Raw genomic sequence first — 12,535 nt, 5'->3', positions numbered from 1 at the left:
ACCGTGATTAAATTCAGACACTTTTTCGGGGATCACTTGGTATCAGATGGCAATCAAGTTGATCTTTCAGATTAAGATGACTTTCAATTTAGATTCTGCCTGTTTGACTCCTGCTGTTAGCTTTTTATCCATCCATCCATCCATCCATGATCTGCACCGCTTATCCTCTGTAAAGTCGCGGGGGTGCTAGAGCCCATCCCAGTTATCTACGGGCAGTGGGCAGGGAACACCCTGAACGGGTTACCAGCCAGTCGCAGGGCACACAGAGACAGACAATCCGCTCGCGTATTCACACCTAGGAACAAATTGAACCGGCCACTTAACCTGAAAAACATGTTTTTGGGATGTGGGAGGAAACTGGAATGCCCGCAGGAAACCCACACAGGCTTGGGGAGAACATGCAAACTCCACACGGGGAGGCTGCGGTGCTGGACTTGAACCTTGAACCTCTGCACCGTGGGGCTGCGCGCTAACCACCCAACCACTGTGCAGCCCGTTAGCTTTTTATAATATGGAATATAAATATAAATGAAAAAGGTTTTCGATATAGGTCAAATCAGTCACTAAAAACTCATGAATGTATATTTACTTATCAAATACAGTGTTTCCCATATCAGGGGAAGATTCTAGCCGCTAGAATCTAACGGGTCACCAGAGTTTAATCAGACCCACCAGTCCCAAACTTGTATTCATAAAAAATCAACGAGCAATCATGACACGTACCCTTCATTTTTTTAAATTACCAATCAGCCTAAAATCCATCCCACTTTTTCTCAGCTCAAAAGTTGTTGTTGGATGTAACAGTAATCCAACCAATGGCGCAGCAGTGAGAGTACCAAATTATTACCAGTAGACCACCAGTGGTATGAATAACATTTGACAAGGCAGTCGGTTTTATCTCATTATCACATTATTTTTAGACAGGTACCAGAGACAAATTGTCACCTACAATCAGAATAGAAGGGCACAAATCGATCATAAAGCTATCTTCTTGATTTTGCTCTAAAAATGAACTAGAGTGATGTAGTTAAATGTGAAATGTAAAACATTTTCTTAGGGCAGGGCTTGGGAACTTATGGCTCACGAGCAATATATAGTTCTTTTCATGAGAATATCTGGCACAAAGATACAGCTTGCACAGTTATTTACTGTATTGCTACGGACGACCTAGATTGAAATACCATTGGGTTCAGTCCAGTATATACAGGGCACAGTCAACTATAGTTTACAGTCAAGGTGGCACACCAATAGACCCTGTTTTGGCTGTACATCACTAAAGAATCCTTGGTATGAAAGCTCATTTAACAATGTATGTTCCCTGATGAGACACTTTATGATGAAAACCCACGGAACGAACTGTAAACATACCAAAACTCCAGCAAAGTACACAGAGCAATATCATTGGTTGAGTGGTAGGAATGGGCAGAGCTATACACACAGCACGTGTACTCCTCCCCCTCATCCAGCACTGAACTGCACCAAAGGTAAATGCATTGCAGTATTTTGTGACATTCTTACAAAAAACTTTGTTTGCACCTCGTTTTGAAACCACTGTTTAGGACAAAATGATGGTCAAAACAAGCCTTAACACTCCTAAGGAACTGCGGGAGGGAAACAAATTTTAAGTGGGATATTTATATTGATATGAGACACAGGCTCTGGCATTATTATTATTTCATAGATTTTATCAAATCATCAAACATGTCACAGGGAAATAAAATGTGCTTTTGTCTGGAGAACAGGTTTAGCGCTTTTGTTGAATTTTGTTTTAAAATATGGTGTGGATTTCTCCAAAAAATATCAAAATTATTTTACTTTTATGGCTCTTTAGGTCAAAAAGATTCCCGACCCCTGGTGATCTGGGGGCATGGTCCCCTGGACTGTACACCCACCACGGTCTCGCAAAATTCAATAGGAAACAATGAAATACATCAAATGAAGCAGATTATTTTTGATAAATTCAATTAACTAATCAATGGAAAAAAATAAATATTGGATTGTTGATGTCTTAGTGTTACTGAAGCTGATCAAGGTCAAATATTAATATTTTTAGCTATTAGAAAGGCCAAGTCCTAAAATACTGTATTTTCTGTTATCTCTTTCATTGTATCTTAAATCATATATTGTATTTTCCTGACTAAAAGGCGCACATTCAAAAAGATTCCTCTGTGAAAGATTTTTCATTTATAAAGCTGCACTAGACTACAGTAAAACCGGAGTTACATTGAAAAAATAAAAGAACATATTTTAAAAAGAAATACTAGGAAATCTAGTTTCTCAACTAAAATAAATGGATTCATTCATAAATGGTAACCGTATGTACAAGCATTTAGTTGTAATGAAGCATTTACAACTTTATTCACCGTATTTCCGTTCTATAAAGCGCACCGTATTATAAGGCACATTTAAAAATTTTGAGTAGATTTTAGGTGTGCCTTTTTAAAAATAAAATAGGACAAAAGTCCCTGGTTTGAGACCGGGTGGAAACATTTGGGTGCCATCATGTTGTACTTGCCCAGGACACACCATCAGAAATGGTGCCCCTATGACCCTAGTGGTTAAGGGAATACAGTTTTACTATTCAATGGTAAATTATTGACAGCAAAGCTCTGAGGCGCCGTCCAAAGTAAACATGATGCAAAGCCCCAAGTCAAATGCAATTTGTGTATTTTCTCGTTCCTGTATTCGAATGTAATCAGCGTAGCGGCACGCCCGAGCGCATCAAGAGATCAATAGCTTGACAGACAAGACAAGCTTTGAAGACAAAAAAGCCAGAGAAGAGCTCCAAATTCAGGCCACTCAACATTCCATTGCGGATTAAAGGGGCAGCGCATAAAAGCAGAGGGGAGGGACGGAGTTGCCGCCACAATACCGTCCGGTTTGGCTTTTGTGCGCCATCGGGGTCAAAGCCGGCGGGCTGCCAGGAGGGCTTTGAAAGGAACTCCAAATGTGGCCACGTTTCAAGGAATACTTGGCATACTTTTCCCGCAACGGTAGTAACGGCACCGCCAAGCACAAATACAGAACACAAACTGAAGTTGGAGAATTGGAAAAAAACGTCATGAATTACTACATTTTTCTGTTAAAATAACAGGGCCACCTCTTGTTTTATTCTACAGTTTATCGTGTCCTGGAGTCGTTGGTAAAAATACTGTTGTCTTGCAGCCAGATTCATGATGAAGGAAATGGGTCAAACTGCAGCCGTTTGGCAACCAGGCCATCGATTTTTTATCTGAATGATTAGTAGTTTATCTCTCGACATAAATCTGCAGCTCTAGTCACAATCCTCTGCCAAAGATGGATGTAAACACAATGCTCTACTTGGCCAACGCTTTTTAGATCCTATCCTACAATATTCGGCAGTAGCTCAGGAGGTAGAGCGCTCGTCTTGGGATCAAGGGATCCCAGTTCGAATCCCAGCTCGTCCGTGTTACATGTCGAAGTGTCCTTGGGTAAGACACTGAACCCCTAATACCCCCAATAAGCAGGTTAGCGCCTTACATGGCTGCAAGGCTGCTATTGGGAAATGTGGAGCACATTGTAAAGCGCCTTGGGAAGTCGTTGACTTGAAAAGCGCTATATAAATGCAGATCATTTCATTTTCATTTTACAAATTCTGCCAAGTGCAATATGAGGCCTGCAGGGCCAAATACCAGGTTTTTAATCCATCCAGCTGAATACAAAGTTTTGTTTTCGGTATCAGTCTTGAAGCGAGTGTCCTTTGTGGCTTCATCGTACTAAATAAATTTTTTTTTTTTGCAAAGCATCAATGTGACTACAGTTCACGGATCCCTTAACCGGCAGGGTCGTCAGGGCACCACTTTCTGTGGTGTATCTCAGGCAAGTACAGCCTGGTGGCGCCAGTTGCTTTCGAAGCCATTTTTGTGGGGGGTAGGGGTCTTCTCCACCACATGAAACAGATAGTACTGGTTTCCATAGTTATCATCTGGATCTTTTTTTAAATGTATATTTTTAATTGCGCATTTTTCCTTAATTGCAATTTTTCTTTTCATATATTATGTGATCTATTTAAATACATTATTGCATGTTGAGAAATTTAGTGCATAGTATTTGCTTTAGTTCTGACTTTTAAAAACTGTTAAATATGAAAACTTCTCACTGCATACACATGATGAAATAGTCTATTAATAAAATGAAATGAAATGATCTGCATTTATATAGCGCTTTTCAAGTCAATGACTTCCCAAAGCGCTTTACATTGTGCTTCACATTTCCCAATAGCGGCCGTGATCTGTGCAGCCATGTAAGGCGCTAACCTGCTTATTGGGGGTATCAGGGGTTCAGTGTCTTTACCCAAGGACACTTCGACATGTAACACGGACAAGCCGGGATTCGAACTGGGATCCCTTAAACCTAAAACGATCGCTCTACCTCCTGAGCTACTGCCGCCCCAAAAATGAAGCCAAGTCAAGTCAACTCGTGTTTATTTGTTGAGCCCTTAATCACAAAGAGTCTCAAAGGGCTGCACAGACCACAGATTATTGCAAACCACAGACTATCATTACACCATCCCCTGATCTAAAACCTACATGAGGGCAAGGAAAAACTCAAAAACCTCAACATGAGGAAAATGAAGAAACCAGGAGAAGGGACCGCTCATGAGGTAATGCCCCTTCCGGGTTGACCGTGCTGCAATAACAAATTATACAAAGATAATGTCAACATAAAATATAGGTTATTCTTATGCTATAGAATAGAAATGTAATGTGTACATATGAATGTCAGTATGATTAGTCATTCATAGATACACATTTTTTAAAAATCCTCACACATGGCTGAGGTATCAGAGCAAGTCAGTATCGGTGGATACAAGAAAATCAACCCGATTACTCTGCCAAATTCTTTATCTCAATGTGGCCCACAAAACAAAAATTTTTGCCCAGCTTTGTGCTAGATGGAACAACTAAAAGTCACCGTTCTGTGGTTCCTGGGTAAAATAACGGCGTGTTTTCGCTCTGCTCAACTTCACAATCATGCTAATTGATGCTGTTGAGGCCTGAAGGTTCTATAAGTGTCAGTATGGTGTCAACATCGGGCAGGTCCATTTCGATTTCTCATTTAAACCTTTCAACTTAAATAGTCAACAACACAAAGATAAATGGAGTGGAATGTCGACTAACTCCTTAACAATAGCATGCCTTAGCACACAGAATTAATCACAAGGACAGACAGATGATTGCAAACCATATTGGCGCTTAGGTTGATGGTGGACGCATCAGGTTAGCACTGCTCGTTCTATGCGTTTATACTGTCATTGGCGTCGGTTATAAGAGTATTGTTAATTATTAATTTTACAATTCTAACCATTTTAACATAGTTAGAAGTAAAGCAGCCGAGTCCTGCCATGGCCGGGCATTATACCGGCGGGCGGAGACGTAACTGCGTGAGATTCTTGCTCAAAGATGTTGTGGCAGTTTCGGAGGGAATGTCAAGGACGGATTTTATTAACAAGTTTGTTGAAAAGATTCTGAAGTTTAAAAAGGAGGAGGTATATGCTGTCATAAAAATGACTTCTGGCAAAGGCTTTGATGTGAGTTTTGAAACGGCAGCTCTTTATCAAGAGTTTTGGAATCGCTTTGAGGGAGTGAGGTCCCAGTTTTCAGGATTTACAGTGGAGAAGCTGACTGATAATACTAACAAAATTGTCGTTGTTAGAATGTTTAGTGAAATGATCAGTGCTGATGACGTCTGTTATTGGTTGAGTAGATACTGCTCAGTAAAAGGCCAGGCTATGAAGGTGAGGTGTGAGAAAGGCTATTGGAATGGTGCCTGGAGGGTACCAGTCCAACTACGGCAAGATCCTCAGGGCTTTCAGGGACTGAAACAAATTCCGTCGACTATATTCCTGGGGGAAAACCGTGGCTTTATCCACTATCAAGGGCAACCAAAACTCTGTCGCAAATGTGGTGAGCATGGGCATCTGGCTGAGGTATGTGATCGAATTTTTTGTGGAAAGTGCAGAACAATTGGACATTCCTTTGAGGAATGTAGCAATAGCAGAAAATGCAATCTCTGTGGAGAAACGAATCACCTCTTTAGAAACTGCCCGAATTCGTTTGCTAACAAATTGAAAGCTAGGAAGGCAGTTAACAAAGACAACAAAGACAATGAAATGATGTCAGACAACATAGATAATGAAATGAATAAATGTCACAAAGACAATGAGGTGAATAAAGATAACAAAGACAATGAAATTATGTCAGACAACATAGATAATGAAATGAATAATTGTCACAAAGACAATGAAGTGAATAAAGATAACAAAGACAATGAAATTAATAAAGTCATGGAAATACAAAATGAAAATGAACAAGAAATTAATGAAGTTATAGAAATACCCAATGAAGATGAACAGGAAATGAATAAAGTTATGGAAATACCCAATGAAATTGATCAAGAAATGCACAAAGAAATTGGACAAGACAAACAAATTGAAAAAACAGATGTACCTACCAAAACCCCTGGAGCAGAGACCAGAGAATCAAAATTGAAACAGAAAGAACCTGGAAATTCTAATTCGATTTCTCATAAAATACCTGAATTTGGACATGACAAACGAATAGAAAAAGCAACTGCCACTCCGAAAACACATATTAATCAGGAAGGGCCTGGAAGAGAGTTCAAATTAGCAAATTTGTTTGCTACGCCATTGCCGGGATTTGGAGAAGACAAACAAATCGAAAAGGCGAATGACTCTCCAAAAACCCATACGGGCACTGGAAAGAGGAGTAAAAGTAAGACAAAATTGGGAGTGGTGAAAAAACCAGAAACAAAGATAAGAGATTTAGAAGAAAGCCGATTGCCGGTGAATAAGCCCACAAGGGAACTGTATGAAGTTGAGACGGAGGAAGTCGGGGAGGGAAAAAACCTGACCCTTAGTGGGCAAGGAAGTAAGAGACCCCTTGATAGGTCCTCTGGCTCACCCCCTAACCCAGAAAAAAGGGGAAGACCTGGAACCACAGACAGAGAGTCAGAGGGTCCCAGAGTTTTCCCCGGTGAGTCTCAAAATGAGGTACTACTCTTAAGTGATGTGTCTGACACAGGTGACACCCTCGATGATCTCGATGATCACCAAAGAATGGACTCAGATCCCCCAGTTTTGTCTAACTAGTTTAAATACTTTTACAACAATTATGAACATTACATTCTCTACTATCAATGTAAGAAGTGTGAGATCAAAGGTTAAGGCTCACAGTGTTTTATCGTTCTTAAAAACTATCAGAACGGATGTGTTTTTACTACAGGAATGCTGCATCCCCTTTCTAAAAAATTATAAACAGTGGGAAGAGATTTGGCCATATCCGTCATTATGGAGTGGCTCGAATGAAAACCGTAACGATGGGGTAGCCATTTTAATAAACAACCCTCAACTCATCATAAAGGGGAGTACTGTGATGAGAGACGGACGCGCAATCTTAGCAAGACTTTCTTATATAGGGAATGATTTTAACCTCATTAACATATACGGCCATGCCGACAGACAACTCAGGTACGAACTTTTAGAGGACATCCAGTCGTATATGCTAGGCCATCAACCACTAATCGTGGGAGGAGATTTTAATTGCATCTTAAGTAGGAAGGATAGAAAGAGGAATGATGAGGAGTTTAAAGTAGATAAAACATCAACTTTATTACAAGACATGTGCCGGACATTTAAACTGGTGGACTGTTTCAAATCCATACATCCAGGAGAGGAGGGCTTCACCTGGTTCAGTAGTGACAATGCCAGAGCCTCTCGAATAGACTACATATTTACGAGGGGTTTAGCACAGAGTGATGCAAGATTAATTCCAGTTTTTTTTTCGGATCACTTGCTACTGTCCTGCTCTTTCTCATTTCCTTCAGGTATGACTGTTGGGAAGGGTTTGTGGAAGTTAAACTGCTCCCTGCTGGAGGATGAGGCTCTAGCCGCACAATACAGGGAGCTGTACAAAGACTGGCAGACCCTTCAAGACTCGTATGATTCACGAGCACAATGGTGGGAAATGACAAAGAAACGAACACAGACCTTTTTTAAAAATGCAGGGAAAAACAAGAAACTCAAAGAGATGAAACGCATGTCGGGACTACAAAGAAGACTCCAACGCTATTTCATCCTAACAGAAAAGGGGATGGACTTTAATGATGAAATCAAAGAGACCAAACAAGAACTAAACGCTTTGGCGGAAATAAAGAGCAAAGGCATCATAATAAGAAGCAGAGAAAGAGAAATAGAAGAAGGGGAAAAATGTACACGCTACTTTTTTAAAAAAATTATGGGCAAAAATGAGGGGATTTTTAAACTTCAAAACGAAAACGGGCAAATAACAAAGGAAAGTAGTGAAATAACCAGATTGGTCGAAGACTACTACAAAAAATTATTTGAAAAGAAAGAAACATATGAGAATGAAATGGGGCATGTATTAGATCATATTTCAAGATCAGTGCGTCAAGACCCCTTTTTAACATCGGACTTTACCCAAGACCAACTGAATGATTGCATAAAGACTATGAAAAAAGGCAAATCACCCGGGGAGGACGGACTCAACCTCGAATTTTACCGGACTTTTTGGGATATTTTAGCACCAGATCTGTTAACTGTTTTTAACGAATTTTCCAGTCGAGACCATATGCCAGACAGTTTCAGAATCGGGATAGTTACTCTATTGCACAAAAAAGGAGACAAAATTGACTTAAAAAACTGGCGACCCATAACGCTTTTAAACGTAGACTGTAAAATTTTCAGCAAGCTTCTAGCAACACGAATGTCTGTTGTCTTGGGAGACTTGGTTGATCCAGACCAAACCTGTGCCATTGTGGGAAGGAAGATCAGCGACAGTCTCATGCTGATCCGTGACACCATTTGTTATGCAAGAGACAGAAACATGCGACTAGCGGTCCTAAACCTAGACTTTGAAAAAGCCTTTGATCGAGTCTCGCACCAATACCTCTTCAGGGTATTGCAAAAATGTGGTTTCCCCCAAAAATACATCAATTGGGTAGGACTGCTATACCGAGACATCTACAGCAAATTCATGATTAACGGGAATTTATCGGAAGCAATCGAGATCAACTGCGGTGTACGTCAAGGTTGCCCTATGTCTCCCCTTCTCTATGTTCTTTGCATTGAACCTTTGGCACAAATGTTAAGAAAAGATAGATTTGTCGAAGGCATCAATATCCCAGGAAGTGGGGGACAAATTACCAAGTGTGTTTTGTACATGGATGATTTTAATATTTTGTGTACTGACCGCGCATCTGTTGAAAGAGCCCTTGACTTGACTGACCTGTTTGGGAGGGCGTCTGGCTCAAGGCTAAATAGAGAAAAATCGCAAGTGAAGTTTTATGGAATGTGGAAAGAGACAGAAAAGGCAGGACTCCCGCTGACGGTGTTAAAGACAGACCAGAAAATCCTAGGGGTAAAATTCAATGCGGATGGAGGAGGCGAGACCAACTGGGATGACGTGACAAGGAAAGTTAAGCAAAAACTTGTTTTTTGGTCACTAAGAAAACTGACAATAGAGGGGAAGGTCCTAATCATCAAAGCGATCATCCTCCCAATGCTTTTGTCAATCAGTTTAATTTTTATGCCTAAAAGAAACGTGCTGTTACAAATGGACCGAGCCATCTTTCGCTTTGTCTGGGGCTCAAAGTGGGAAAGGATAAAAAGAGATACAATGAAAAAGAAAAAGGAAAAAGGGGGGAAAGGAGTGCCTGACCTCCAGCTTTTCCTGGGAAGCAAATATGTCTCTCTCCACTTCCAAAACGCTGTGGGCCCACCCAACAACCCGAAAAGTCAAGCAATGACCCGTTTTTGGATGGGCTCATATTTGCGGAAGCTAAAGCTTGTACCAAACAATCGTTTGATTCCAGTTTCGTTTAACTTGCCACCAACACATCTCTTTATTCGGGTTTTTTTGAAGAAGTTTGATTTGGAAACACAAGAATGTCACACTTTACAAAACCACAGGGCCCTTATTGCTATTGTGCAAGAGCGAGCTACAGTAAGCCCTGTGCGGGGGCTTGCGTTTGGCGATTCCACAACGGTTTGGAGCAACGTCAATCATCCTGCCCTCCCAAACAGACTACGAGACTTGTCATGGATGGTGGCTCATGAAGTTCTCCCAGTCAGAGCTGTAATGCACCACCGAGGAATGTCAGCGACTTCGACGTGCCCTCGACCTGGCTGTGGCGCCCAGGAGTCGGTGAGGCACCTTTTTTGTGAGTGCAGCGCTGCCAAGGTCTTGTGGACAATGGCCGAACAACTAGGAAAGTTCCCGGACTTGCCAGCAGGAGAGGTCCCTGATGCACAGTACGTGCTTTACGGGGTGAGTCGGTCGAGGAGGCATCGGAACGACTTTGCCAGGGACTGGCTCACTCTCGCCGCCATCAAGGACGCCATCTGGACCTCCAGAAACCTGCTGGTATGGAGGTGCAGGCAGATCCCCCCCGTGGCTGTGCTCCAAATGGCTGCAGATACCATACAATCTGCGAGCGGCGGGCCTAGGACGCAGCCATAAAGAAGACTCGTCTGTACCCACCCGGAGGGGGGAGCCGGAGCTACGCTGTGGGAGTCCCGGCAGCAACGGCCTGGGTTGTGGAACCCAGAAGGGAGAGGACCCACGCAGAAGGGAAAGGACCCACACAGAGGACTGGAAGAATGCTGCTTGGGAGGGTGGGATGGCAGAGCTATGCCCTTGCACAATAGTATTGCCTTTTACACGCTGGTTAACTACTGTTAAAAGAAAATAACTCTGAAATTGTTTAATTGATGTTGGAAATGTCAGGAAAAAATGTTAAAACGTCATATCGTCACGTCATATTGTCAAATATAAAAAATTGTGAATATGCTTGATGGCTGTGTTTTGCTGCTGTTGGTGTCGGTGGATTTGTTCAGACCGAGGACAATCGACTTTGGCCTGGACGGATCTATTGACACTAACAAAGATGTTATATAATGAAATTGTGAATATGTTTGATTTTCGAGAAGGTTTGTTCAAACCTCACTTTGTGTTTGCTGTTAAAAACGTAATATTGGAATATAATATTGTGAATGTGCTTAATTGCTGTTGAGATTGTCATGATTGTTTTCTGTTTTTAGTGTCAATAAATTTGTTCAAACCAAAAACTCTTATGTATTTCCAAAAACTAGTCAATTGAATATATTATATTATATGTTCTCCCCGTGCTTGGGTGGGTTTCCTCCGGGCACTTCGGTTTCCTCCCACATTCCAGAAACATGCATGTCAGGTTAATTGGCTGGTTCAAATTGTCCCTTGGTGTGAATGAGCGAGTGAATTGTGTATCTCTGTGTGCCCTGCAACTGGCTGGCAACCAGTTCAGGGTGTCCCATGCCCACTGCCTGAAGATAGCTGGGATGGGCTCCAGCACCCCCACGACCCTACTGAGCATAAGAGGTGCAGATAATGGATGGATAATTTCTGTAATGCAATAAACCTTTAAGGCTCATGCACGGTAGTAGTGGTGGTGGGGACATCAAACTCTAGACAGGGGATAATCCACCCAGAAATATTATGCAAATGAGAAGATGAGCACTCATTATGAGACATATGGCCGGGCCAATGAAAGCAATATGCCTGACGGGTACATTTAGACGCAAATCCTCACGCTGAAAGCGTTCATGAATCCATAAAAAAAAATAATCCTGTAGTGGTTCTAGTCATACGAAGGAAGAGAACGGGAGCCAATAGAAACAAGTGCCGCCTATGCTACCTTGCTAATTCCTATTCAACTCATTTCAGAAATGATACTGTTGCAAAATGGTCATACCTGAGGTTGATTTTCCTGCTAAATTTAGATTCCATAAACACAAATTGTCCTTTTTCAATTTTGTAATATCGTCTTTAAGATGATTTATATATGCTGTTATGATTAAAACTGTTTTTAAAAAATATATAGTAAAATATACAGTATACTATATTCAGGGATCAGAATGGAGATTTTCATTTTCAGCTGAAATAGCCAGGGTCCAGGAATAAAGCAGGGCGCCCACATAAATGATTTTTTTGTAAATACTGCAAGATAAGTTCAAATGCAGTTCAGTCCCTGCAGCTTGAGCAACAATGCGGCCAATTTTTCTAACGGCCGCCAGGGTGCGCCAGAGCAATAAAGGAAAGAGTGAGACAGTCGGATTTTGAATTTGTTTGCTACGCAAGAGAAAAAGTGAAAAAGTCGGAATGCCTTTGGGGTTCAAAAACAGCGGAAATCCGCGGATCCGCGGAAAATTCTGATCCCTGTATATTATTAAGAATTTACTTCTAAAGTGACCCTAGCAGTTAAAGCAAAGCTAGCCATCAGAGCTGTGCTATTTTCTTAACTGGCTTGCAGCTACATTAGCGGAAATATGAGCTAAATCCAGTCCAGAGATTGCGAGAACAGTGAGGGACCTTCTGACAAGCCCTTGATTTTTGGAGAACATAATTTGGTTTCAAACCTTTACAATTAAGTATTGTCAGATACAATGATTCTAGCAACTAAAGAAAAGCTAGCCACAAAAGCGAGTTTATTTGCTATA

General features: G+C 41.3%; 1 protein-coding gene across 2 annotated transcripts in view; it reads right to left on the bottom strand.

Moving 5' to 3' along the window:
• rab11fip3 (RAB11 family interacting protein 3 (class II)) overlaps positions 1 to 12,535 on the bottom strand; it is a 37,530-nt gene that overhangs the window by 21,531 nt on the left and 3,464 nt on the right. The gene's annotated exons all lie outside the window — the stretch shown is intronic.

The sequence above is a fragment of the Urocampus carinirostris genome, chromosome 19 (assembly GCF_059441175.1).
Source record: "Urocampus carinirostris isolate Australia breed hairy pipefish chromosome 19, RoL_Ucar_1.0, whole genome shotgun sequence".
Classification (NCBI taxonomy): domain Eukaryota; kingdom Metazoa; phylum Chordata; class Actinopteri; order Syngnathiformes; family Syngnathidae; genus Urocampus; species Urocampus carinirostris.
Note: the sequence above shows the minus strand (reverse complement) of the source record. Positions and strands in the feature narration are given on the sequence as shown.